Source organism: Tamandua tetradactyla, chromosome 7 (genome assembly GCF_023851605.1).
Source record: "Tamandua tetradactyla isolate mTamTet1 chromosome 7, mTamTet1.pri, whole genome shotgun sequence".
NCBI classification, from domain to species: Eukaryota; Metazoa; Chordata; class Mammalia; order Pilosa; family Myrmecophagidae; genus Tamandua; species Tamandua tetradactyla.
In genome coordinates this window covers 46,182,412-46,209,339 of record NC_135333.1, presented here as the reverse complement: position 1 = coordinate 46,209,339, position 26,928 = coordinate 46,182,412, and the positions used below count along the sequence as shown (strand labels likewise).

Here is a 26,928-nt window from a genome sequence, read left to right as displayed (position 1 = left end):
ATTATTTGTGAGCCATAGTAAGCATATACATCAGTTTCTTTGCCAGGGAATGGCTCTCAGGTAGCTTAGAGAACAGATTATTATGATTTAAGGGCAAGCCTTCAAAATTCAGTGGGCAAAGGCAGAAAAAATGAAATGCTACTGGATTTTTCTCCATCTTAAGCTGTCCCTGCCCTTTCTGCCCTAAATATTTTACCAGTCTGGAGCTGGGAAGTTTTCCAGAAGGTTGCAGGGAGAGGAAAAAACCTTTCATTTGTGGTGCTCAGTTCATTTATCCAGAATCTGACTTACCTGTGTTGCCATTCTATTAGCACAAGTAATTACGAGTAAGTTATATTACTTCGAGAAGTTGAACAAAAAGCCAAGATGTGCATAAGGAGGAATGCAAGCAGTTAATATTGCATTATGTGGTGAAATGACGCCCTTAATGTTAGTGGCTTAGAATGTAATAATAGTGAAAGGAAAAAAAAACTCCATGAATGCTACAGAACTGTATCAGAGGCTCTATTAAATAGTAGAATGATACAGAGAGAGCTTTATCAATTCATGTAAGTAATTTTTCAAATCTACACAATGAAAATGTAGACTGATCTAGGGGAAAAAGTCCTTACGTTGATAGCAAAATACCTTCTAGCCCCGTAAATAACCTACAATCACTTGGTAGGAAAAAATTTCACAGTCACATAGGTCATGTAGGCATTTTTTATAGTAATTATATTAAATTTTTCTCAAAGTGAGCAAAACAATGCAACTTTTACTTTTTTTTATATTTCAAAACTATTAATTCTCCTTTCTATCCCAATCCATCCTGTTACCAAGACAGGAATGAAAAGGGGTAAAAAAAAGGAAAAAAAAAAGATGCTTGATTATTTCTCATTTTCCTCCTTCTGCCTTGGAGTAAACTAAGAATTCATTTTAAAAAATTTAAAGTAAGAAGGATAACAAGAGACTCAAACATTTTTTTTTTCAAAATAAAAAGAGTAGATAAGTAAATGGGCATTTAGATGTCAATAAACAAGCAAGTTGCCAGTACAGCTTTAAGATAATTTCATTTTAACAGAGAAGTGTTTGAATAGAAAAGAAGCTTCCTGAGACACACTCATTTTAATAATAAATTATAGCTTAAATTATTATTGTATCAATTATACCCAACAAAGTCAGAGTTAATTTTTTCTTCCTTTCATGGATCCTTGTAAGGCTAAAGTACAGTGGCTTATAAATGTCATATAATGGACTAGTAAACATCCTCCATGTTGATTAATCATGTTTACTTAAAATTTTCCTAACATTATATAGTTTTAATGGTGTAAAAAACTTAGTAAACAACCATTTCGTTTGTTTTACTATCCTAGTTACATAAGCCATTTAAAATATATAACAGATTTCAGCTGTAATTTATAGAATATTCAAGAGCTGCCACAGTCCAAAGAACAAAAGAAAACTTATACCCACAGATAAACTATCAAGATAAACGTAAATACAGTGTGGTTCTAATTTTTGTTCCTTTAATCTTCAGACAAGTCCAAATAACTTTATAAATACTTTATGCAAAAAAGCAATTTTAAACCTATCAAAACTATTAGAAATATTTAAATGCAGAGACCTCAAATTTCCTTCAAGCAGGCTAGAAATCATCCCAAAAATTATGATCACAGTTACAAATAGAATGAATGGAATGTTTACATTTAGGACAACCAAAAAAAAGTCCCATGTAACTTTTTAAAATATCATTTACTCAAATACATTGAAAATAGGAACGGTGGTAACACAGGAAGCAAAAATAAGCTTGCAAGTGAAATTTCTAGAAGTTCCATGAAAACAATACCATCCCATATTGTAGCTGCAAAAGGAAAAACAGTTATAATGGGGTTTAGAGTACTCTGGTCGTCTTCATTCATTAGTCGTGCAAGGTGTTGACTATTTTCACTTGCTATATCACAAAGTTAGTCCACAAGAGGGGCTGGTAAATCTTGTCCATTATGAGGACTCTTTGGCTTTCCAGGTAGGTTGGATCCTGTTAGATTAGGAGGTCTCAGTAAAACAAGATCGCTGCAATAACCATCCAGGCCATCAAGATCGTAGTAATACTGATGCCATTATCACCAGAAGGTCCTGGTAATTCCTGGAGACATTCTGTGTCTGTACAGTAGGACTGGGACTGCCTCAACAGATTGATCAGCCTTCTCATCGCATGTTCATGAGAACAAATGCATTCACAGGGATCGAATCCACCTTCTACCATGATTACTCAGCTTGATTTAACTTGACTATTTTAATTTGCCCAGACAACAACCGACGGGGCGGGGAGGTTGGGGATCTGAGTCAAGGCTCGGCAGAAAGACTGCTTGGAGCCTCCGGAACGCTACAAACATTCTGGACACCACGGCCGTGGCCGTGGCTGCTGCTGCAGCTGCTGCTGCTTCTGCGCGCCGCCGGCTTTCTCCCCTCCTCTGTTTTGATGCGATTGACCAGGTCACTCTGCTCGCATGGGCAGCAGCGCAACAGAAAGTAGTGGCTCGAAAACCATGTGGCCCTTCTCTAAGGGAGCTTTTTAATGTCGAGTTTAAAGTGTCTATAAAAAATTTCATGAAACTATCTCAGGCTCTTGAAAATATAAATTGGAAGCTAAGGAGAGATCTAGGCTCTGATATCTTTTAAGGTTGTTAAAACCATGAGAATGGGTGACAGCATTCCCAGGGCAGGCCTTCTAACCTCTTAAGCAAAAGACCCCTATGAGATGCTTATAAGAGAATACTCGTACTCAGAAAGTGTTACATCCCACAGCAAAGGTTTCTGAAGCTTCCGAAAATTTCATCATCCTCTACTTTCACCACTGTAGAACAGGGAAAATACCTGGGTCTTATGCACCAGCCAGCCCAGCCCTGGGGTGGCAGTGAGCAGATGATGTCCAACAGCTGACTTTTAATTAACACAGACATTCAAGTTATCAGATTTCTTTCATGTGATTTGCTCTAGGTTAAAAACAAATGAATAGAAACCATGTTAACCATGGTTAAACAGAGTTGTGACCTTCTGGGGACCAGTCATCAGACCCAGATATGCTGTCCTGTGCCCTTTGGGCTTAGGTAGCTGCATAGTTAACAGAGAAGTCCTGGTGTCTTGGTGGTTCAATCCAATAAGAACTTAGTTCTTGCTCAAGTTAAATCCAGTGGGCTGTGAATGGGATTCTGCTCCATACCATTATCCGTGGTCCTGCACTTAAAGAGGCCCCCTTTCAGCAATGGCCCCAAGGTTGCCTCGGGCATCAAGATCCAGCAGATAGATGAGGGAAGAGAGAGAGTGCCACTCATGGGAAGCTTTTATGGGCCTGATTTAGAGTGAGATGGAGCACTCCATCCACATTCTGTTGGTCAGGATTCATACTTACAAAGGGAGGTTGGGAAGTATGGTCTAGCTATGTGCCCAGCACATAAAGGAAATATTTACTGAACAGAGGCACAACATACGGACTTCTGGGTTCCCAGAAAACCTGTACCTTTGTGGTCCAGACTCCTGTTTGAGATAGCTGTCTTTGTCTTCTGGGCAGGACATTCAAGACCCTTCACGGTCCAGCCCCAAATATCTTCCTAGAGAAACTCCTCTGGCCCTGCCCAAGAATCCTCCACTCCACCTATTCTCTCTATTCCTCAAACAAGGCAGGCTCATCCACACCTTGGCCTCTGCACTTGCTGGATCTTCTACCTGGAATTCTGCATCCTTTCTCAGCCCACTGAACTACTCTTCCCCAAGGCTGCCTTCATAATCCCATCAGGTCACTCATGATTCATGTTTTTCTGGGTGCTACATCAGAAATCAACTCTGGGCAACTGAAGCAAATGGAGGCATGACTGGAAGTATGCAGGGTAGTTCACTAGAACGGAAAGGGACAAAAGACCAGGGTGGGAAGGGGGTGGAGCCTGGCAGTGGGGCAGAGGCTATGTTCATATAGCTGTCTCCTCAATAGGCAGATGGGTGCTTGCTCTGCCCAGAACTGTCTGGCTTAGCTCCAGCTCTTATTCTATTCTCCTCAGTCCACTAGGGGTCCACCAAGTGTCAAAACCCTGAGTGTCAAGAATGTCACACACAAGGTGTTCAGAATTGAATTTATACCGACCTTCCTAACTGGCTTCTCCCCATCTCAGCCAGTGGTAACCACTAGCCCATTCCTTCCTTCTCCTCACCTCCCCCAGTTCCAAGCCCGTCAATCTACCTTCCAAATGACCTTTGACTTTGCGAACTTCCCTCCACCAGGAAAACCATAATGTTTTATTTTGTTTTTCCTATTGAACTCCAGTGGGGAAAATACAAAAATTTTTGGTTACCAGATAGAGTAATGGATTTATTTTCTCACCAAAGCTGTGTAGATTTTTGAGACACTATTCAACTCCATCTCCATCTCCATCTCCATCCTCTGCCCAGAAGCCAGAGAGACCTTTTAAAAACACAGATGTGACCATATCACTCCCTTGCTGACCATCCTGCTGCCCTCTGACCACCCCAGTGCCTCTGACTACAGACAGAACTAGAAAGGCTGGTGATCTGGTAGACTTCTTCTTCGGGCAAGCCCCTCTAAGGACGAGCAGTCTCCCTTCCCTGCTAGGTGGTTGTGCCTCCACTGCCCAGAGGCCTGGAGCTTCAGCACTGCCAGCTGTAAGCCCTTGGCCACTGGCCTCAGCCTGGCTTCCTCAGCATGATGGTTTGAAGATCCAGGCGGCGTCCTAGACACAGCAGACAGGACCTGCGTCCGTGAGCTTCACTCAAGAGGTAGTCCGAGCGCCCGACGCCCCTCGTAGCAAGGGTCTTCTCGCCAAACCCGGACCCCAGCCTCAAGCCCAGAGCTCAGGCCTGCGAGTGTAGCCTCACGCTCCTGACCCCGCCCTTTCTGCTCCCAAGACGAGCCAATGAGGGCGCGAGTCCGGCTGCAGGGGCGGGTCTGGTAACGGAAAGGGGCAGGACGGCGGCGCTCCCAGAAGTCCCTGCGGGACGGCTGGGTGGGCGCCTCTTGAGGAGCCAGACATCGCCGGAAGGTGGAGCGTGAGGTGAGAGGCTGCGGTGACCTTGCGGTGACATGGGCCGACCCGGGCCCTGGGCACCCCGCGAACCCGTGCCGCGGGACCCAGGGCCCTGGACACCCTACGACCCTGCATGTTGGGACCCCGGGCCCTGGACACCCCCGCGACCCTGCGCCGCGGGACTCTGGGCCCTGGACCCCCCCACACACACGACCTTACACCGTGGGACTCCAGGCCCTGGACCCCCCCGCGATCCCGTACCGCGGGACCCAGACCCACATCCCGCACTCCGACCTTCACCCCGCACCTCGCACCCCAGCCCTGCCATCATCCTAACATCCTCAACACTGGGGGTGCCATGGACTCGCATCCCACGGCCTTCTCCTTTGGCCACTGCCCAGACCTGCCCCTCTGAAATCCAGCCACGCTCTGCCACAGCTTTCATTCTAGCTGTCTTGTGCTTTATTCCCCCACACTCCTCTCCTCAACTCAAAGGGGCTCCATGACCTTTCCTCCCTCTGCCTCACCCCCACCTACCATCTCGCCTGACTCTTCTCCTCAAGCCCCTCTCCTGCTAGTGCTCTCAGTGTTCTGGCCTTGCCCTTACACCGCCCTGCACTCCGGCCTCCCGGGCCTGCTGCACCCCAGCCGTTTTGTCTGCACCACCCTCGGGCCCTGGGGACCTGCAGCTTCCTGACGCATCCTCTCCAGTTCCCCACACTGCCGCTGCTCCTGTTACAGGTCTCAGCACCTCTAGGTGCTTTATCCTTTCCAGGCCTTTATCATTCTCCCCAAACCAAAAGTGTCTGTTCCTGGATAAAAACCCTTTCATTACCATTCACGGAAAGTTAGAAGCCATCAAGTCTGAATCTCACCCCTTGCTGTCCCACTTGGATCTTTACCTACCTTTCCTGACCCCTGCTTCCTTCCTTTCAAGGGTGAGGTGACCTTTTTCCTGTCTAAGGCTAGTTCCTGCACCGCTGCTTTCTTCTCCTCCCAGTTCTTCAGCCTTTTCTGCTTGACCAGCTCTTCCTGTACAACTTAGAAACATGCACATCTCCCCCCTCATAAAGTTTACAAAAAACAAAAACCTCTCTATATCCCCTTTTAGCTGGTTGATTCTCATTGTTCCTGGTACTTATATTCTATAATCTAGTTACAGACCCATTGCTGCTAGGGGGAATACAGGGTCAGGCTCTGTGAGCCTCTCCTCACATCTTCATCAGCCAGTCAATGCATAGCTCTGTTTTGTGTATGTTTCTGTTTAAAGACAACTTACCTACTATAGATCGTTGATTCATTAAAATTGAACTCATGGTCAATAGCACTATAACTTATGCTTGAACAGCGCTTATCTCACGCCAGTATTTTCTCTGAATGACACAACACGGCATTCTTGTGCTTAGGAACACTAGACAGCACTCCACTATGCTTGGAACCATTTTAAACAGTTAAGTAGCCAACAAAAGGTACAAAAATGTGAAAAATATCTTATCAGATATATCATGAAAAGGGCATTTGTTTACGCTATGACAACTGAAAACAAAAAGCATAACATCACCTTGCTCGCACTCAGCTGGGAATGTGCATGTCAGGCAACTCAATTTTTTGGCCACTCTGCACATGCCTATGTATGATCTTGAAAGTGCCACAGTAGTGATTTTGGTGTTACAAATAAACTATAGCAAGTAGGTAAACTCACAGATATGGAATCTGAATAATGAGGATCATCTGTATCTTCCATTTTCCCTGCCCTCCTCATCTAAATCTGCATGCCTTACCTACTTTGTCTAATGTTCCATTAATTCTTTGAATTGTAGAAATTTTTTTCCTGTTTTTACTGCTCCCCTAAAATAGATCTCATCAAGGTGACTCAAATCACATGTCCCAAATTTGATGAGACTTTTGTAATATTGAACACTGGTGTAATAGTGCCCATCTTAAGACAAAAGAGACCTGTGACTCCATGCTACATTCCAGCTACTGGCCAATTTCTCTGCTCCTTTTTGAAGCAAAACTTAAGTGATTCTACTTAAGGCTTTTGTCCCTGCACAGTCCATGAAAATAGCTCTTGTAGGATGGTCAGTGACCTCTAGGTTGTTAATTCTCATGATCATTTCTTATCCTTGAACTACTTGACATGAGACACAATTGATCATTTCATTTACCTTCTTCACTTGACATTCAAGTCTCTCCTGGTTTTCCTCCTCCCTCACTGGCTGCTGCTTTTCAGTCTTTTTTGCTGGTTCTTTATCAACTTCCCAAACTAAACACTTGAGAACCTGGGTAATCACAACTAATCCCATGACTTTAAATAGCATCTGTACTCTGATTTTCATCATACCTCAGATTCATATTTCCACTTGGATGTCAGCAAATACTGATATTTTCAATACATATCCAGTCACTTTTCAATACCTCCACCTCTCATATCCTAGTCTAAGTCCCCGTTGTCTCTTACCTGGAATTTTGCAGCAGCCTCCTATCTGGTCTCCCTAAAAACTAATAAATACCCCTCATACCCCAGTGTATTCTTGGCCTAGCAACCATAGTAATCCTTTTATAAATCAGAATTCAAATCATGTCACATCAGGTCAAATCCCTCCAATATCTCATCTCACTGAGAATAAACATTAGAGTTCTCCATAAACTACAACATCCTCTCCAAACTCTGCCTCATCTTTTAATATCCTACCCTCCTTCACGCCACCCCAGCTTTGCTAGCCTTCTTGCTCTTCCTCAATCACACCCAAGCACACTTAGCCTCAGGGTCTTTCTTTTTGCTTTCCCTCTGCACAGAACTCTTCCCCAAGATATCCATAGGGCTCATGTGATTATTTTCTGTGTCTATTTTCATGTGTCATCATATCAGAGACACATCTGTTGACGTATACGGAATTGTTACCCCCACTTCATTACTCTTTATCTCCCCTACCCTGCTTTATTTTCTCCAAAGCACTTACTACCATATTACCTGACAGTTTATATACTTTTTTTTTTTCTCTCTCCCCCAATGAGGGTGGGGATTTTTGTCTGGTTTATTCACTGATACACTCCTAGCACCTAAAATAGTACCTAGATTCATTAAATATTTGTTGAATAAATTAATGAATTGGCCACTGCTGTCTCACTTTTCCACTGGCTTCAAGTATCCACTTCCAGTTTCTCTACGTTTTTGACTACTCATCAGTGTCTTTTATGGGTTTTTTTCCTTCTGCTCTTTGAACGCTGATGCTCTCCAGGACTCCTTTTTATCTATTTTCTATTCTCCCTTTAAACGTTCACTGTGAGTGATTTCATCTCCTCCTATAATTTAAACTACTAACACATCTTTATTTTCAGCTGATCTCTTTCCAGGCCTCTAATCTTGTATTTCAACTGCTTGTTAAATGTCTCTGCCTAGATAGCCAGTCCATGGACACCACACACTCAGACTGCCCCAAATTGAACTCAGTCTTCCCCTCCCAATCCCCCACCCCCCATTATTTTTCCACCTTTGCCCCATACATCCTGGCAGACTCAGAAACCACCACACTATTGTCACAGGCAATTGTGAGAAAATAGTGCTAAAGAACCTCAGTTTTAGAATCAGTAAATCTGGATTTGCATCCAGCCCTACCTCTGTTTAGCTATGTGACTTTGCTTAACTTCTGTAATCTTCCATTTCCTCATCTCAACAGTGGGGAGAGTAATAGCAAATATTTCATGTTGTTGTTGGGAGAATGAAATTGGACAATTTTTGAGAATTTATATAGTTCTTTGCCCATATTAAACACTAACTAAATGTTAGCTTTTGTTATTATTATTGAATTATCTCTTTTGCACTTTCTAATTATAGTAAAATTTTTTCTAGTAACCACTCTATACATGGTGTTTCACATAAAGTTTCTTTAGCTCTTCATGACAGCCTAGAAAGAAGTATCATTTTCATTTTACATAAGAGGACGCTGTCTTAAAGAGATTGAATGACTTTCTAGGGTCACACAGCCAGTAAGTGGCAGGGCTGGGATTCCAGCCTGGGCCCACACAGTATCACAGTGCCCTTCTCTGGGTGCTCAGTCCATTAATGTCAGTTCTGGTCACTAATGTATTCACCATGAATTTATTGAATGCCAGTAGCTTAATGTCTGAGGCACAGATTGGACCCAGACTGTCTGGACTCAGTTCTCAGCTCTGCGTGCATTTCTGTCTGACCATGCGCAACTTTGCTAACTTCTCTGGGTCTTATTTTTCTTATCTGTAAGTTGGGGTAATAACATTACTTACCTTATAGGGTTGTTATAACGATTAGAAGTCCTAGAATAGTGTCTAGCTGTAAGTAGGTACAGAAGCTATAAGAATGCAAAAGAGCTGAAGACTGACCTTAGGAATTGGCTGATAGGAAATGTAAAGGAAAAGTATCCCTTAAACTGAGTCTTGAAAAGTAAGGGGGGTGGGGGGAAGAGAAGAGCATTATAGACAGAGGAAAAAAAGGCATAGAGGCAACAGAGATCATGGTGCTTTCAGAATTCTCTCAATGCAGTAGAAGGGCCATTTTACGTGAGAAGACTTTGGTTTGAAACTGAGCAAGGACATTTGAATTAGTGGTTGTTCCCCTTCAAAGCTTTTGCTTTACAGCAAGTTTCTTTTAACCGGACCAATTTCCTTAAGGACAAAAACCGTGCACTTATTTATTTTTAATTTTTTTATCGATGGTAAAAATATATTATATAAAATATACCATTTTAACCACTTTAAGGGTACAATTCATTGGCATTAACTATATTCACAATATTGTGTAACCATCACTACTATTTCCAGAACTTTTTCATTATCCAAAATAGTTACCCTGTATCCATTAAGCAATAACTCCTCCTCCCTGGTCCCCCAAGCCCTGGTAACCTCTATTCTGCTTTCTGCTTCTATGAATTTATTCTAGATACCTCATATAAGTGTAATCATACAATGTTTGACTATTTATGTCTGGATTATTTTACTAATCCTAATGTTTTCAAGGTATGTCCATGTTGTAACATGTATCAAAACTTTTATGGGTCAGTAATATTCCTTTGCTGTATCATATTTTGTTTATCCATTCATCTGTTGGTGGACACTTGAGTTGTATCGACCTTTTGGTTGTGACTAACGTTGTGATGAGCATTGGTATACCAAGACCTGAGTCCCTGCTATCAGTTCTTCGGGTATATTCTTAGAAGTGGAGTTGCAGGGTCATTGGTAATTCTATGTTTAATTTTATGAGAAACTGCCAAACTATTTTTTTACAGTGGTTAAACCATTTTACGTCCCTTCCAGTAATGGGCGAGGGTTCCAGTTTCTCCACATCCTCATTAACACTTGTTATTTGCCATTTGTAAACTTGTAGTTGTACTAGTGGGAGTGACGTGGAATCTCACTGTGGTTTTGATTTGCATCTCCCCAATGCTAATAATGATCTGTATCTTTTCATATACTTATTAGCCATTTGAAGATCTTCTTTGGGGAAATGTCTGTTTCTCCCTTTGCTGTTTTAAATTGGGTTATTTGTCTTTTTGTTGTTCAGTGGTAGAAGTTCTTTACATATTCTGAATAATAAACCCTAATCAGATATATGATTTGCAGATATTTTCTCCCAATCTTTAGGTTGTCTTTTAATTCTCTTGTTAATGTACTTTGACGCACAAAAGTTTTTTATATCAATAAAGTCCCATTGATCTGTTTTTTTCTTTTGTTTTCTGTGCGTTTGGTGTCATATTTAAGAAACCGTTGCTAAATCCTAGGTAATGAAGATTGTCCCCTGTGTTTTCTCCTGGTTCTCTGATCCATTTTCAGTTAACATTTGTGTACCGTGTAAGGTACAGGCCTAGCTTCGTCCTCTTACATGTACATACCCAGTTTTCTCTGCACCATTTTTTGGAGGCACTGTTCTTTCCCCATTGGACCGACTTCACACCCTTGTCAAAATCAAATGTCCACTCATGGCTCCGGTGGGGAGAGGAGGAGGAAAGGGAACCCACTGCAGCTGCTACTCCCGCTGCCCCTGTGCTCAAAGTGGGAAAGGAGGTGTGGGTCCCGCAGTCAGCAGGTGCTGTGGGAGGGTGGGCGGTAGGAAGCAGTGGCAGATATATATGACAGCTGCTGGAAGTGACAGGGTCCAGGCCTGCTAAGAATGTCCATCTACAGGATAATGAAACCAGAGGACTATGCCTAAAGTTCTCTTGAGATCTTCCTCAGTCACCTAGCCTACCAGCACTTGAACACCACTTAAAATATGTGGTGAAAAAAAAATTTTTTAATTAAAAAAAATATATATGGTGATAACCATGGGCAGTACTACAATTTGCTTCGACTTTTTGAGTATGGTGGTTTCCCACTGGAAAGCAGCCATCTGTTTCTTGAGGACTATGTGGACAGAGGGAAGCAGTCACTGGAGATTATCTGCCTCTTATTGGCCTACAAAAATCAGATATCCCCAGAATTTTTTTTTCTCTGAGGAAACCACAGATAATGCCAACATCAGTAGAATTTATGGATTTTATAATGAATTTTAAAATAAAATACACCATTAAACTATGGGAAAACTTTCATAGACTGCTTTCACTGTTTACTGATAGCAGCCATCATGAATGAGAAATATTCTGCTATCATGGAGGTTTATCACCAGATCTTCAGTCTTTGGAGCAAATTTGGTGAATTATGTGACCAACTGATGTACCAGATCAAGGTCTTCTTTGTGATCTTATGTGTCCTGTCCCTGATAAAGATGTCTTAGGCTGGCATGAAAATGACAGAGGAATGTCCTTCATATTTGATGCAGAGGTGGTTGCAAAATTTCCCCATAAGCATGATATGGATTTTATATGTAGAGCCCATCAGGTGGTTGGAGATGGATATGAATTTTTCGCCAAGAGACAGTTGGTCTCTCTGTTTTCTGTACCCGAATACTGTGCATTGTTTGACAGTGCAGGTGCCATGCAGGTACCATGTTGAATGTGGATGAAATGCTAGTGTGTTCTTTTCACATTATAAAGCCTGCAGAGAAAAAGTAGCTGAATGCCAATAGACCCATAACACCACCAGAGAGTATGATAACAAAGCAAGAGGTCATTTTCATACTGCCTGGTAGGGACTTGTAACATAACTTTATTTTAAAAATGGTAATGTGTATTTGTCAGGTTGCTCAAATAGATCTGTGTTTGTGGGGCACCACCCTTGCCAATTTTGATTTAATGAATGGCATTTGCTGGTTATAATAGCAAATGAAAGACTTTTCCATTCCTGAAAATAGTATTTTGTTTTTAATTCTCTGTTCCTTTTTTTTTGTCTGTCTGTTTGTCTTTTTTTTGTACTATTATTATTATTTTTATTTTTTTCTCTATATTAACATTCTATATCTTTTTCTGTTGTTTTGCTAGTTCTTCTAAATTGATGCAAATGTTCTAAGAAATGATGATCATGCATCTATGTGATGATGTTAAGAATTACTCTATTCCTTTTTTAAAAAAGCATTTTTATTAAGAAATCTTCACACACATACAGTCCATAGACGGTATACAATTAGTGCCTCACAATATCATCACATAGTTGTGTATTCATCACCATGATCATCTTTAGAACATTTGCATCACTCCAGAAAAAGAAATAAAAAGAGAAAACTCATACATCCCATTCTCTGTTCCATTTGCAAACAACTTCAATGATAGTGTTAAAACTGTATACCCCAGGACAATTTAACCTAAGGGTTAAGTGCACCATTGATCTCTCTTTAATTTAGTTCAACTCATGAATAGTGTAAATATTTGTTTTCTTTAGGACATAAAGAGAGCTCTGGGTGCTCTGAATCTGAATATGTTATTGCATAAAATGCATACTGTTGAAACAAAATACTGTGAATATATTTTTTTATTTGTTTCAAAGGAATTGTGTATTTTCTCTCATTGTCTCATCAAACTAGTTTTTATAGCTATCAACGTTAGGTGCATCACTGATATGCATGTTTCATTTAAGTACACATTTCCCTTACCATTTACGTGAAATGATGATTAAAGCCATTTTTTAAATGTCTGTGACTCTGTCCTAAAGCAAGAGTTTCTGTTGAGATCCGTATTGACACTAGGTGGCATGGTTATGTACAGAAGCCTCTTCTAGGGGATTCAAAACAGGTTTTTTTTATTTCAAATAGCAGTAATATAGTGCTGTTTAAGCTGTTAATGAGTAAAGTTAATTACATTTTGTTCAATTTCCATTTATTGTCTGTTCATTTAGTAATCTTTGTACAGCTGTGTCAGGCCTGAACCCAGCCATTCAGAGAGCTTCAATTATAGAAACAATGCTGTTCTATATGATATGCTTTCTTTGGCCTACATTCTTTATTCTACTGTGAAGTTGAGGCTTATAAGTCAAAAGAAAGGAATTAACTTATTGTCCACCAGTTTATACAAAACTCATAGTGTCTATGACTTTTTAAAATTGAGATCTTTTAAAAAAAGAAATGTTTCAACAGATGACAGTGTGCAATACCATGTGGTGAAAATGAATTGAAACTTATTAAATGAAGAACTTGTTAAATCCTCTCGGTGTCTGTTTATCAACACAAAACACAAAGGAGAACTGTTGATGGCATATTGAATACAATTTAATGAATAAATAAAATAAAATAACAATTGGTTATCTATGTGAAGGCTTATTTCTAGGCTTTCTATTCTATTCCATTGGTCTATATATCTATCCTTATGTGCCAGTACTGTACTGTTTTGATTACTGTAGCTTTTGAAATCAGAAGTGTGAATCCTACAACTTTGTGCTTCTTTCTCAGGGTTTTGGCTAATCAGCATCCCCTGCAATTCTGTATGAATGTTAAGATAAGTTTTTGTGTCTCTGCCAAAAAAAAGAAAAATGCCACTGAGATTTGATAGAAATTGTATTGAACCTGTAGATTGCTTTGGGTGGTATTGACATCTTAAGCTTATCTTCCAATCCATGAACATGGAAAGTCTTCCATTTATTTAGGTCATCTTTGATTTCCTTCAACAATATTTTCTAGTTTTTAATTCTATATAAATATTGCACCTTCTTGGTTAACTTTACAGGCATACCTCATTTTATTGCACTTTGCTTTATTGTGATTTGCAGATATTGCATTTTTACAAATTAAAGGTTTGAGGCAACCCTGCGTCAAGCAAGTCTGCTGTTTTTCCAACAGCATGATCTCACTTTGTGTCTCTGTGTGTTGGTTTGAAAGGATATATGCCCCCTAAGAAAAGCCATGATTTGATATGAATCCCATTTCTTAAAGGTAGAATAATCCTTATTCAATACTGTATATTTGAAACTGTTATGAGATCATCTCCCTGGTTGATGTGATTTAGTCAAGAATGGTTGTTAAACTGGATTAGGGGATGACATGTCTCCACCCTTTTGAGTGGGTCTTGATTAGTTTCCGAAGTCCTATAAAAGAGGAAATATTTTGGAGAATGAGAGATTCAGAGAGAGCAACACTACAAAGCAGAGAGTCCATCAGCCAGCGACCTTTGGAGATGAAGAAGGAAGATGCCTCCCGGGGAGCTTCATGAAATAGGAAGCCAGGAGAGAAAGCTAGCAGATGATGCTGTGTTCGCCATGTGCCCTTCCAGCTGAGAGAGAAACCCTGAACTTCATCAGCCTTCTTGAACCAAGATATCTTTCCCTTGATGCCTTTGATTGGACATTTCTTTAGACTTGTTTTAATTGGGACATTTTCTCAGCCTTAGAACTGTAAACTAGCAACTCATTAAATTCCCCTTGTTAAAAGCCATTCTGTTTCTGGTATATTGCATTCCAGCAGCTAGCAAACCAGAACACTCTGTGTCACATTTTTGGTAATTTTCATAATATTTCAAAATTTTCCATTATTATTAGTTTATCTGTTATGGTGTCATATGATCAGTGACCTTTGATGCTACAAATATAATTGTTTGGGGGCTCCATGAACTGCCCCCATATGAGATGGTGAACTTAATTGACACATGTTGCGTATGTTCTGACTGCTCCATCAACTGGCTGTTCCCCCATCTCTCTCCCTTTCCTTCAGCCTTACTATTCCTTGAGACACAACAATATTGAAATTAGGTCAGTTGATAACCCTATAATGGCCTCTAAGTTTCAAGTGAAAGGAAGAGTTGTACCTTTATCACTTTAAATTAAAAACTAAAAATGATGAAGCTTAGTGAAGAAGACACATCAAAAGCTGAGATAGGCTGAAAGTTAGGCCTATTGCATTAAATAGTTAGCCAAGTTGTAAATGCAAAGGAAAAGTTCTTGAAGAAAATTAAAAGTGCTACTCCAGTGAGCACATGAATGATAAAGTGAAACAGCCTTATTACTGATATGGAAAGTTTTACTGGTGTGAATAGAAGATCAAAATGGGCACACCATTCCCTCAAACCAAAGCCTAAACCAGAGCAAGGCCCTAACTCTCTTCAATTCTCTGAAGGCTTAGAGAGGCTGTAGCCTCAAGTTAGCAGAGGTTATTTCATGAGGTTTAAGGAAAGACGCCATCTCCATAACTTCAGATGCAAAGTGAAGTAGCAAGTGCTGATGAAGAACCTGCAGCAAGTTACCCAGAAAATCTAACTAAGATAATTGATGATGGTGGCTACATGAAACAACAGATTTCCAATATAGAGGAAAAAGCCTTATAATCGAAGAAGATGCCATGTAGAATTTTCATGGCTTAAAGAGAAGTCAATGTCTGGCTTCAAAGCTTCAAAGGACAGGCTGACTCTTTAGATATATATATATATTTTAATGGCTTTTATTATATATTTTTACAAATACACTGGAGAGTCCAGCAGTGCTGCTAGCATTGGATGCAATCCTGGGCCACAAGTCTGCATACTCCTTTTCAACTTGTCCTGTGATGGCAGAACTTTTCATCTCTCCTTTAATGTTTACCATGACCTCTGTGTTATCTTCAAAATAAAGGAAGATACCATCTTTTCTCCAGTATCACTTTCATTGTCAAGTTACCACAGCTGAATGGACCTGCTTTCTGATTTCTGATTTGCCCTTCTTGACTATGGCCATTACCATGTCGCCCACACCACCAGCAGGAAGCCTATTCAGCCGACCCTTGATCCCCTGTTTGTCAGCACAGTTGATCATGGCTCTTCCAGGAATCCCAGGGAAATCCAGAATTTGGCACCAGATGACCCACCATGGCCTCTCTTTGACATCTTGAGTTCTGGAAAAGGACCCAGGCTGACTCTTGTTAGGGGTTAATGCAGTCAGTGCTCATTTACCATTTCTAGTATTCTAGGGCCCTTAAGAATTATGCTGAATCTACTCTGCCTTTGCTCTGTAAATGGAACAACAAAGCCTGGATGACAGCATGTCTCTTTACAACATGGTTTACTGAATATTTTAATCCCCCTGTTGAGACCTGCTCAGAAACAAAGATTCCCTTCAAAATATGACTGCTCATTGACAATGCACCTGAACACCCAAGAGCTCTGATGGAGATGTTCAATGAAATTACTGTTGTTTTCATGCCTGCTAACAACATCCAGTCTGCAGCCCATGTGTTAAGAAGTCGTTTTGATGTTCAGATCTTATTAAGAAATCTATTTCATAAGGCTGTAGCTGCTATATATGGTGATTCCTTTGATAGATCTGGGCAAAGTAAGCTGAAAATCTTTTGGAAGGGATTCATCATTCTAAATGTCATTAGGAACATTCATGATTCATGGGAGGAAGTCAAACTATCAACATTAACAGGAGTTTGGAAGAAGTTGACTAACCCTCATGGATGTCTTTTAGAGGTTCAAGACTTCAGTGGAAGATGTGTTGAAAATAGAAAACTAGAATTAAAAGTGAACTCTGAAGATGTGACTCAGTTGCTACAATAAAACTTTAATGGATGAGGAGTTGCTTCATGAATGAGCAAAGAAAGTGGTTTCTTGATAGGGAATCTACTTCTGGTGAAGATGCTGTGAACATTGTTGAAATGACAACAGAGTTTCAAGTATTACATCAACTTATTTGATAAAGTGGCAGTAAGGTTTGAGAGGATTGACTCAGTTTTGAAGTTCTGTGGGTAAAATGCTATCAAACAGCATCACATGCTACAGAGGAATCTTTCATGAAAAGAAGGGTCAATTGATGCAGCAAATTTCATTGCTTTCTAATTGTAAGAAACTGCCACAGCCACCCCAACCTTCAGCAAACACCAGTCTGATCAGTCATGCATTCACTAATATTGAGGCAAGATCCTCAACAAGCAAAGATCACAATTCACTGAAGTCTCAGATGACGGTTAGCACTTTTTGGCAGTGTTATTTTTAGCTAAAGTATGTGCATTGTTTCATTTTGTTTTTTAACAATACTATTGCACACTTAATAGACTACAGTACAGTGTAAGCATAACTTATTATTATTATTATTATTTTCACATGGGCATGCTCCGGGAATCGAACCTAGGTCTCTGGCATGGCAGGCGAGAATTCTGCCACTGAGCCACCATCACACTGCCCAAGCATAACTTATATATGCATTGGAAAACCAAAAAAAAAAAAAAATTTATGTGGCTAACTTTACTGCAATGTTAGCTTTATTGTGGTGATCTGGAAATCACCCCATGATATTTTTTAGGTATGCCTGTTTTCCTAAGTATTTTATTCTTTTTGATGCCATTAGAAATGAAATGTTATCTATAAGTTCCTTTTTAGATTGTTCTATGCTAATAACATGCAACTGATTTTTGTTGTTGATTTTATATCCTACAACTTTGCTGAATTCATTTATTATCTCTAACTTTTTTTGTAGCTTCTTTAGTTTTTTCTACATATAAAATCAAGTAATCTGTGAACAGAGATCATTTTACTTCTTCCTTTCCAATTTGAAAGTCTTTTATTTCTTTTTCTTCCCTAATTGTTCTGTCTAGAACTATGTATTTTGTTGACTAGAAGTGGCAAAAGTGGGCATCCTTGTCTTATTCCTATAAGGGGAGAAGCTTTCAGTCTTACATATTGAATATCATAGTGTCTGTGAATTTTTCATTTATCATTTTAAGAAATTTGTTTCCTAGCTTTCTAATGAATTATACCCCAAAAGTGTGTTGGACATGGTGAAATTATTATTATTTTTTTGCATCAAGTGAGATGATCATGGTTTTTTTTCCTTCATTTTATTAATGTGGTGCTTTATTATTCAGGGTTCTCCAGGGAAACAGAACCAACAGGCTATACATGTAGATATATATATATATACACACATATATAGTAGATATTATGAGTTTTTTTTTTTTTTAAATAGGAGTTGGTTCCCACAACTGTGGGGATGGGTAAGTCTGAATTCCATAGGACAGGCCACAAAGCTGGGAACTCCAATGAAAGTTTTTGATGAATTCCTCAGGAGAAGTGGCTGACTGAAGTAGAGATGGGAATTTTCCCTTCTGACTGATAAAATCATCATTTTTCCTTTTAAGGCCTTTAACTGATTAGATGAGACTTCTCTCATTGTTGAAGGCAATCTCCTTAGTTGATTGTGGATGTAATCAGCCATAGATTCAATCAATTGACTGATGATTTAAATCTATGAAATATATTCACAGTGACAATCACGCCAGCACTTTCTTGATCAAACAACTGGACACCATAACCTGACCAAGTTGACACATGAACTTAACCATCACAGGAGTATAACACTGATTTTCTTATCTTGAACCACCCTTTTACTCATGGGTGTAGTGGTTTGAAGCTGTATGTACCCCTGAAAAACATGTTCTTAAATCTAATCCATTTCTATGGGTGTAACCCCATGTAAATAGGACCTTTTGATGCGGTTACTTTAGTTAAGTTGTGTCCCACCTTAAACAGGACGTGTCTTAATCCTATTACTGGAGTCCTTTATAAGAATTAAATTCAGAGAGCAAGAGAAAAAAAAAACATGAAGGTAAGAAGCTGAACTCAGCAAAACCCAGAAGTGAAGGGAGAGACCAGCAGTTGCCACTGTGGGCCTTGTTATGTTACAGAGGAGCCAAGAATCACCAGCAGGTGGTCTTTGGAAAGAAAGCATCACCTTGATAATGCCTTGATTTGGACATTGTGCTGGTCTGAATCTGTGGTGGACCGCAGAAAAGCCACACCCTTTGATCCTCATTCAATATTGTTGAGTGGGAGCATTTTGATTGTTTCCATAAAGATGTGACCCACCCAATTGTGGGTGGTAACTTTTGATTAGATGATTTCCATGGAGGTGTGTCTCCACCCACTGAAGGTGGAGTTGCTTGCAGGAATCCTTTAAAAGAGGAAAAATTTTGGAGAGAGTCCCTTTTTGGTAGAGCCATATGAAAGCCAGCAGACGCTGCCATGTTCGCCATGTGCCCTTCCAGTTGAGAGTGAAACATTGAACATCCTTGGCCTTCTTGAACCAAGGTATCATTCCCCGGATGCCTTAAATTGAACATGTCTATGGACTTGTTTTAATTGGGACATTTTCTCAGCCTTGGAACTGTAAACTAGCAACTTATTAAATTCCCTTTGTTAAAAGCCATTCCGTTTCTGGTATATTGCATTCTGGCAGCTAGCAAACTAGAACAGACATTTTTCCAGCCTCAAAACCTTGGGCAGGGCCATGGTGACTCAGCAGGCAAGAATGCTTGCCTGCCATGCCAGAGGACCTGGGTTCGATTCCCGGTGCCTGCCCATATTAAAAAAAAAAAAAGAAAGAAAAAAAACCTTGGGCAAATAAATTCCCAATGTTTAAACCCAACCCATTTCATGATATGTGCTTTGAGTAGCCTAGGAAATTAAAACACTGGGATAAATCCCACTTGATCATGGTGTGTAGTCCTTTTAATATGCTGCTGAATTTGGTTTGTTAGTATTTTGTTGAGAATTTTGGCAATCTAAGTTTATAAGAAATATTGGTCTGAGTTTTCTTTTCTTGTAGTGTTTTTGTTTGACTTGATATCGTGGTGATGCTGGCTTCATTGAATGAGTTAGGAAGTGTCCTGTCCACTTCAATTATTTGGAAGAATTTAAAGAGGATTGTTGTTAATTTTTGTTTAAATATTTGATAGGATTCATCAATGAAGCCATCTGGTGCTCAGATTTTCATTGTAGGTAGGTTTCTGATTACTGACTCAATCTCTTTACTTGTTACAAGTGTTCTCAGATTTTCTATTTCTTCTTGAAGCAGTTTTGGTAGTTTGCATGTTTCTTGGAATTTTCCATTTCATCTAGATTACCCAATTTGTTGGTATACAGTTGTTCATTGTAGTCTCATAATCTTTTTTAGTTTTGTAATTAGAAAAGATACTTTGTGGTTTTAGTATTTTAAATTTATTATGACTTGTTCTGTAGCCAACATTTGGTCTATCCTGGCGACTGTTTCATGTATGCTTGAGAAGAATATATATTCTGCTCTTTGGGGGGCAGAGTGTTCTATTATGTCTATTAGGTCTAATTGGCTTATAGTGATGCTTAAGACCTCTGTGTTCTTGTTAATTTTCTATTCAGTTCTATCCGTTATCAAATGTGGAGTATTGAAGTCTCCAGTGATTATTGTAGAACTCTGTTTTCCTTTCAATTCTCTCTTCAATTCAAGTCCATTTTTGCTTTATATATTTTGAGATTCTATTGTTAAGTGCATGTATGCTTATAATTGTTATACCTTCTTGTTGAATTGAACCTTTTATCAATGTGTAATGTCCTTCTTTGTCTCTTATAACATTTTTTTTTACTTAAAGTCTTTTTCTGACAAGAACATAGCCACTTGGCTCTTTTTTGGTTACTATTTTCATGGAATATCTTTTTCCATCCTCTACTTTTAACCTCTTTGTGTCTTTGTATCTAAGAAAGTCTATTGTTGACAACATATGATGGAGCATATTTTAAAATCCAGTCTGTATACTTTGACTTTTTTTTTTAACTTTTTTTGTATAATATAACATCTACAAAGCAAAGAAAGAAAAAGCAATAATTTTCAAGTACTCTACTTTGACTTTCAATGGGACAACTTAATCCACTTATATTCAAAGTAATTACTGATAAGGAAAGAGTTATTTGTGCCGTTTAGCTGATTGTTTTCAGTATATGTTATATATTCTTTGTTCCTCAGTTCCTCCAACTAAATGCCCCTTTTTGGCATTTAGTTGATGTTTTGTGGTATAACATTTTGATTCCCTTATTTCCTTTTTGTATATTTTTAGTTATTCTTGTGTTCTAGTTTGCTAGCTGCCAGATGCAATGTACCAGAAATGGAATGGCTTTTAAAAAGGGGAATTTAATAAGCTGCTAGTTTACAGTTCTAAGGCCAAGATAATGTCCCAATTAGAGCAAGTCTATAGAAGTGTCCAATCAAAAGCATCCAGGTAAAGATATCTTAGTTCAAGAAGGCCAATGAAGTTCAGGGTCTCTCTCTCAAGTGTGAAGGCACATGGTGAACAGGGTCAGGGTTTCTCTCTCATCTGGAAAGGCATGTGGCGAACACAGCATCATCTGCTAGCTTTCTCTCCTGGCTTCCCTTCATGAAGCTCCCCGGGAGATGTTTTCCTTCTTCATTTGCAAAGGTCACTGCCTGATGGACTTTGCTTCTTATGGCTATGTCATTCTGCTCTCTCCAAATTTCCTGCTTTCTCCAAAATGTTTCCTGTTTTATAGGATTCCAGTAAACTAATCAAGACCCACCCAAATGGGTGGAGACACGCCACCACTTAATCCAGCTTAACAACCACTCTTGATTAAATCACGTCTCCAGGGAGATGACCTAATTTTCAAACATACAATATTGAATAGGGATTAGAAGAAACAGCTGCCTTTACAAAATGGAATTAGGATTAAAACATGGCTTTTCTAGGGTACATATATACTTACAAACCAGCACATTTTGTAACGGTTATCTTGGGGGTTATAATTAACATCTTAAACTTATAACAGCCTGGTTTGAAAACTGCCAATTTCCTTTCAGTAGTATACAAACAATCTGTTCCTATGCCTCGCACCGCTCCCCCTTTATATTGTTATTCTCTCAGATTATATCTTTATGCACTGTGTGCCAATTAACATTGATTTATAATTATTGTTTTATGTGTTTGTCTTTTAAATATGTTTTAAAAAAAAAAGAGGAGTTAACAAACCTGAAGTACAAATAATACTGGCTTTAATTTACCTTAAGTAGCCCCTTTATCAGTATTCTTTATTTCTTCTTATGGTTTTGAGTTACTGTCTAGTATCCTTTCATTTTAGCCTGAAAGACTCCCTTTAGCATTTCTTGGATGGCAAGTGAGCAGGTGCTGAGCTCTCTCAGCTTGTGTGTACCTGAGAATGTTTTATTTCTCATTCGTTCTTGAAGGATAGTTTGTTGGATATAGTTTCACAAGGTCTTTTTCCACAGGACTTTAAAGATGTCATTCTACTGCCTTCTGACCTCCATGGGTTCCAATGAGGACTCAGCTGTTAATATTATTGAAGATCTCTTCTACGCGATGAATCGATTCTTTCTTGCTGCTTTTAAAACTTCTCTCTTTGGCTTTGTGTTTTGAGAGTCTGACTGTGTCATATCATGGACCTCTTTGAGTTTATCTCATTAAGGGTTCGATGAACTTCTTAAATGTATATATTCATGGGTTTTATCAGATTTGGAAAGTTTGGGGCCATAATTTCTTCAAATATTTTTCTACCACTTTCTATTTCTTCTTCTGATATACGCCTATCATGTGTATGTTATATGATTGGTTATGTCCCACCAAATCAGGCTCTCTTCATTTTTCTTCTTTTTTTTTTCTTTCTGCTGCTCACACTGGATAATTTTAATTGCCCTTTTTCTGCCTGTTCAAATCTGTTGAGCCCTTTGGTGAATTTTTCATTTCAGCTATTGTACTTTTTCGCTCCAGAATTTGTTTGGTTCCTTTGTGTGTGTGTGTGTTTATGCTATATGGTGGGGTCACATTTCATTCTTTCTCCATATGAGAATCTCATTATTGCAGTACCATTTGTTGGATTTTTTTTGTTTACTTGCTTGTGTGTTTGTTTACTTGCTTGTGTGTTTGTTTTGGGAAGTGCATGGGCCAGGAATCAAACCCGAGTCTCCCACATGGCAGGTGAGAATTCTACCACTGAACTACCCTTGCATCCTCTGTTTGGTTCCTTTTTATAATTTCTGTATCTTTATTGATATTTTCATTTTGTTTATTTATCATTTTCCTGATTTCTTTTAGCTTTTGTCCAGGTCTTCCTTTAGTTCTTTGAATATTTTTAAAAGAGTTGTTTTAAAGTCTTGTCTAGTAATCCCAGTGACTGGGTTTCCTCAGGTATGGTTTCTACCAAATTCTTTTTTTCCTGTGAATGGACCATACTTTCTGGATTTTTTGCATGTTTTGTAATTTTTGGTTGAGAACTGCACATTCTGGGTATTATAATATGGTAACTCTGGAAATCAGATTCTCCCCCTCCTTAGGGATTGCTAACTTTTGCTTGTTGAGGACTGGAGCCTTCCATTCATGACTTTTCCACATGTTTTTTGTAAAGACTGTATTCCTTGTGGTGTGTAGTCACTGATGTTTCTGTTCTGTTATTGTTGCAGAGTGACCTGACAAAGATTTCCTTTAATGTCTGGCTCCAGAAAGGGAAAAGAAAACAAAGTGTTCTGTCTATTTTATTATTCTAATTGAGGACACAGGGGGGCACCACCATAGCCCAGAAGGCCAAAACCAAGGCATGTGTCTACACCAGTCCTTTGGAGTACAGCCAGACCAACCACAATGCACAACCCCAAATATTTGGAGGACAAACATTTGCTCTCTCCTACCCACCCTCGCATCAGCCAGCCACTCTAGGAACATGGGCCACTATCCCCATAGTTGCAGCAGGGATGAGGTTGGGAGATAGCCTCTGGTTCTTGCATGCTACTCCTTATGAAAGATTAGCAGTTTTTCCTCTGCTGATTGTTAAGTATCTGATCAGGCTCCAGAGTTGCAAAATGGTTGATGCAAGTTGCTCTTTCTAGCTCAGTGGTTGCTTTGGTGGAGGGACTAGCCCCCTAGAGCTTCCTATTCCATCACTGTTTGTGAAGTCCTTCCCAGGTGACCTTTTATCAAGCACAGAAAGGCCATCTGTGCAGCCAGTCCTGATACTGCATCTTAGCTGCAGTGAGCTCTCCATGTCCAGCCAGGCCAGGGCCACACACTCCAGGGCACATAGGGCCTGTGGAGAGGGAAAACATGGGGTGGGGGCAGGGAGGTCAGGTGCTGGTGTGTGCAGCATATAGAGCTGGGGCCCATATTTTTTAATCCCCAGTTTCTGTAATACTGCATATAGGAGGTACCTAAATTTACCACATTAAATGGTTGATATGATTGACAATATGTAGATATGACTAGAGATTGATGAATATGGGCTTTGGTGCCTTTGAAGGTATTTTTAAGTCAGAAAAAAGTTCATTCAAATGTTGTCTTTGATTTTAAAAATTAACATTCATTTAATTAAAATTTCTACTTTAAAAACCCAGTTCTTTCTTAAGTATTTAAGTTTAATTTATAAATCTTATTTTATTTCTACATCTGGCAAATTTTAATAGTAATTTTAAAGAAGATTTAATTTATTTTTTATCCCATTTGTAACTTAGCTAACCTTAATCTAATTGTAAGTTTACTATATTCAGTTTATTTTTAAATATCTCAGTTGTCTAAATAACAAAAGCTTTCCAGTTTCTTAAATAATTCTCATAAATATCCTAAATCAAACTTACATGTTTGGTGAACCTTAAGTTCTCTTTAATGTTTTAAAACTATGTATAAACTTAGTAAGATCTTGGCTTAGAAATACAACCTTTACTTAATTACACTTTTTAAGCTAGGATCAGAAAACTGTATTGTCACTTTAATAGGCCAAATTCTCTTAAACATACAAATTATAAAATGCCAAATATTCATAGTAATTCTAGTTTTTTTATTCTCTTAAAAGTTTCCTCTGTCTTCCTAGGGTTGTGAGATGCTTACCCATTAAGGAAGCACTTGTTATTATGCCATACAATTTTTGGAGTTTCCCCCTCTTGTAATTTTTAGAGTTGTCTTCTCAGCTTGCTGAGGTTTCATAATGATCAGAGGATATTGGCTGTGACACACCAGACCCTTGTCTTTGACCTCTTATTCACTCGACTTCCAGAACATGACTCTCTTATTCTCCTTCTATCTCTCTGATTCCTCCTCCTCAATCTCTTCGGCTGATTCCTTCGTGTCTTCCCCCATCTCTAGATATTGGACCTCTTCTCCATCTGTACTTTATCCCTTGGCGATGTTATCCGTTATTATGCCTTTAAATGTTAACTATTTGTTAATGATTTCCATTTTCTATTTCCAGCCCATTCTCTCCTCTGAATTCATTTATCCAGCTGCCTTCTCATCCCCACTTGGATGTCTAACAGGCATCTTAAACTTAATATGTTCAAGACTGAGCTCTTGATTTGAGCCTACAACCCACCTTCTTTCAGTCTTCCCTTATCTCAGTAAATGGCATCTCTTATTTCTTTTTTTTTTTTTTTTCACGTGGGCAGGCACCAGAAATCAAACCCGGGTCCTCAGGCATGGCAGGCAAGCATTCTTACCTGCTGAGCCACCGTGGCCCGCCCGGCATCTCTTATTTCTTAATTGCCTGGCCTGAAGCCTTGGAGCCATTCCTGATTCCTGACTCCTCTCTTTCTCTCATACCTCACATCTGACTCATCAGCAAATCCTGAATCCTGAATCTGCCAACTTATTATTTCTACTGCTCTGCTGGTTCAAACTCTGTTATTTCTCACTTGCATTTTTCCAGTGGCCTCCTAGCTAGTCTCCCTGCCTCTGACCTTCTATACTAGCTATTCTCAACCTAATGACTTATTAAAACGTAAATGAAATTAACACCCTCCAGACTCCCATCTTGCTCAGAGGGAATGCCAATCCTTTCAGTGGCTGTGAGGCCCTCTGCAGTCGCAGCCCATGTTTCCCCTCATCTCCTCCTCCTCTCCCCTTCACTCCCTCTACACCATCCAATCTGGTGCCATTGCTTCTCCAACTCATGCCCTGGCACCTACCGCAGGGCCCTTGGTCTTACAGTTCCCAGGTATGCATGGCTCATCCCCTCCTTTCCTCCATTCAGTCAAAATTAACTCATGAGGCTTTCCTTGCACATTAGAAAAATTGCAATCCCCTTACATTCCCACTCCATCTCTCAACTTTCTTCCTTAGCACCTATCACATTCTTATATTGATTTTACTTACTTATCTTGCTTATTGTTTGCTCCCCCCACTTGAATATAAGTTACATGAGGTCAAGGATTTTAATGTTTTATTCATTGCTATATCCCTAGACTCTAGAATAGAGCTCCATATGTATGTGTCATATGAATGGATAAAAGACTATGACCAGAACTTCCTAACTTAATGAAGTAGGCAAGTAACCACATGGTTTATATTTAATAGTGTCACACAGATTTTGTAACCACTACCAAGAAGGCAGAATAATTTTATTGCATTTTGCATTTCTTTGGCTCTTGTGTAAGAAAGTTGAAAAGATTTTAAAATTTTACAGTTCCTTTTTATGGCTCTCTTTTCATCTTTTCTTTTGGAAATGTTCAACTCTTGCAAATTTTAATTAATAACTAATTTAATTCTGGATCTCTCAAGACTTTGGTCAATTATTGGTAATGACTCAGAACTGAATGAAATGGGGGATGGTCAGGAGCTAGATTATAAAGGGCCTTGCATCTATAGTAACAAGATTGTATTTTATCCCAAAAGAAATTTGGAGCGGTTGAACAGTATTAGACAGAGTGATGTGGTAAGATTTGCATGTCAGCAAACATCATTCTGGGGTGAACTGGGGAATGGATGGGGCAAAACGAAACTATAAGCAGGATGACCAATTAGCTATGGCAGAGATCCAGGTAAAAGATAGAGTCTGTATCATTAATCCCAAATCTTATA

At 39.3% G+C, this 26,928-nt stretch overlaps 1 protein-coding gene and 3 pseudogenes across 1 annotated transcript in view; 2 read left to right on the top strand and 2 right to left on the bottom strand.

Moving 5' to 3' along the window:
• Positions 1 to 1,749: 1,749 nt before the first annotated feature.
• LOC143691182 (small integral membrane protein 14 pseudogene) lies at positions 1,750 to 2,301 on the bottom strand (annotated as a pseudogene).
• A 2,613-nt stretch (positions 2,302 to 4,914) lies between these two features.
• Positions 4,915 to 26,928, top strand: part of SYCE3 (synaptonemal complex central element protein 3) — a 69,491-nt gene continuing 47,477 nt past the window's right edge. Inside the window, exon 1 of the mRNA XM_077169301.1 lies at positions 4,915 to 5,039. The gene's annotated coding sequence lies outside the window, so the exon portion shown is untranslated. The remainder of the gene's footprint in view (positions 5,040 to 26,928) is intronic.
• On the top strand, positions 11,287 to 12,265 carry LOC143689639 (serine/threonine-protein phosphatase PP1-gamma catalytic subunit B pseudogene; annotated as a pseudogene).
• On the bottom strand, positions 15,771 to 16,201 carry LOC143690436 (large ribosomal subunit protein uL14 pseudogene; annotated as a pseudogene).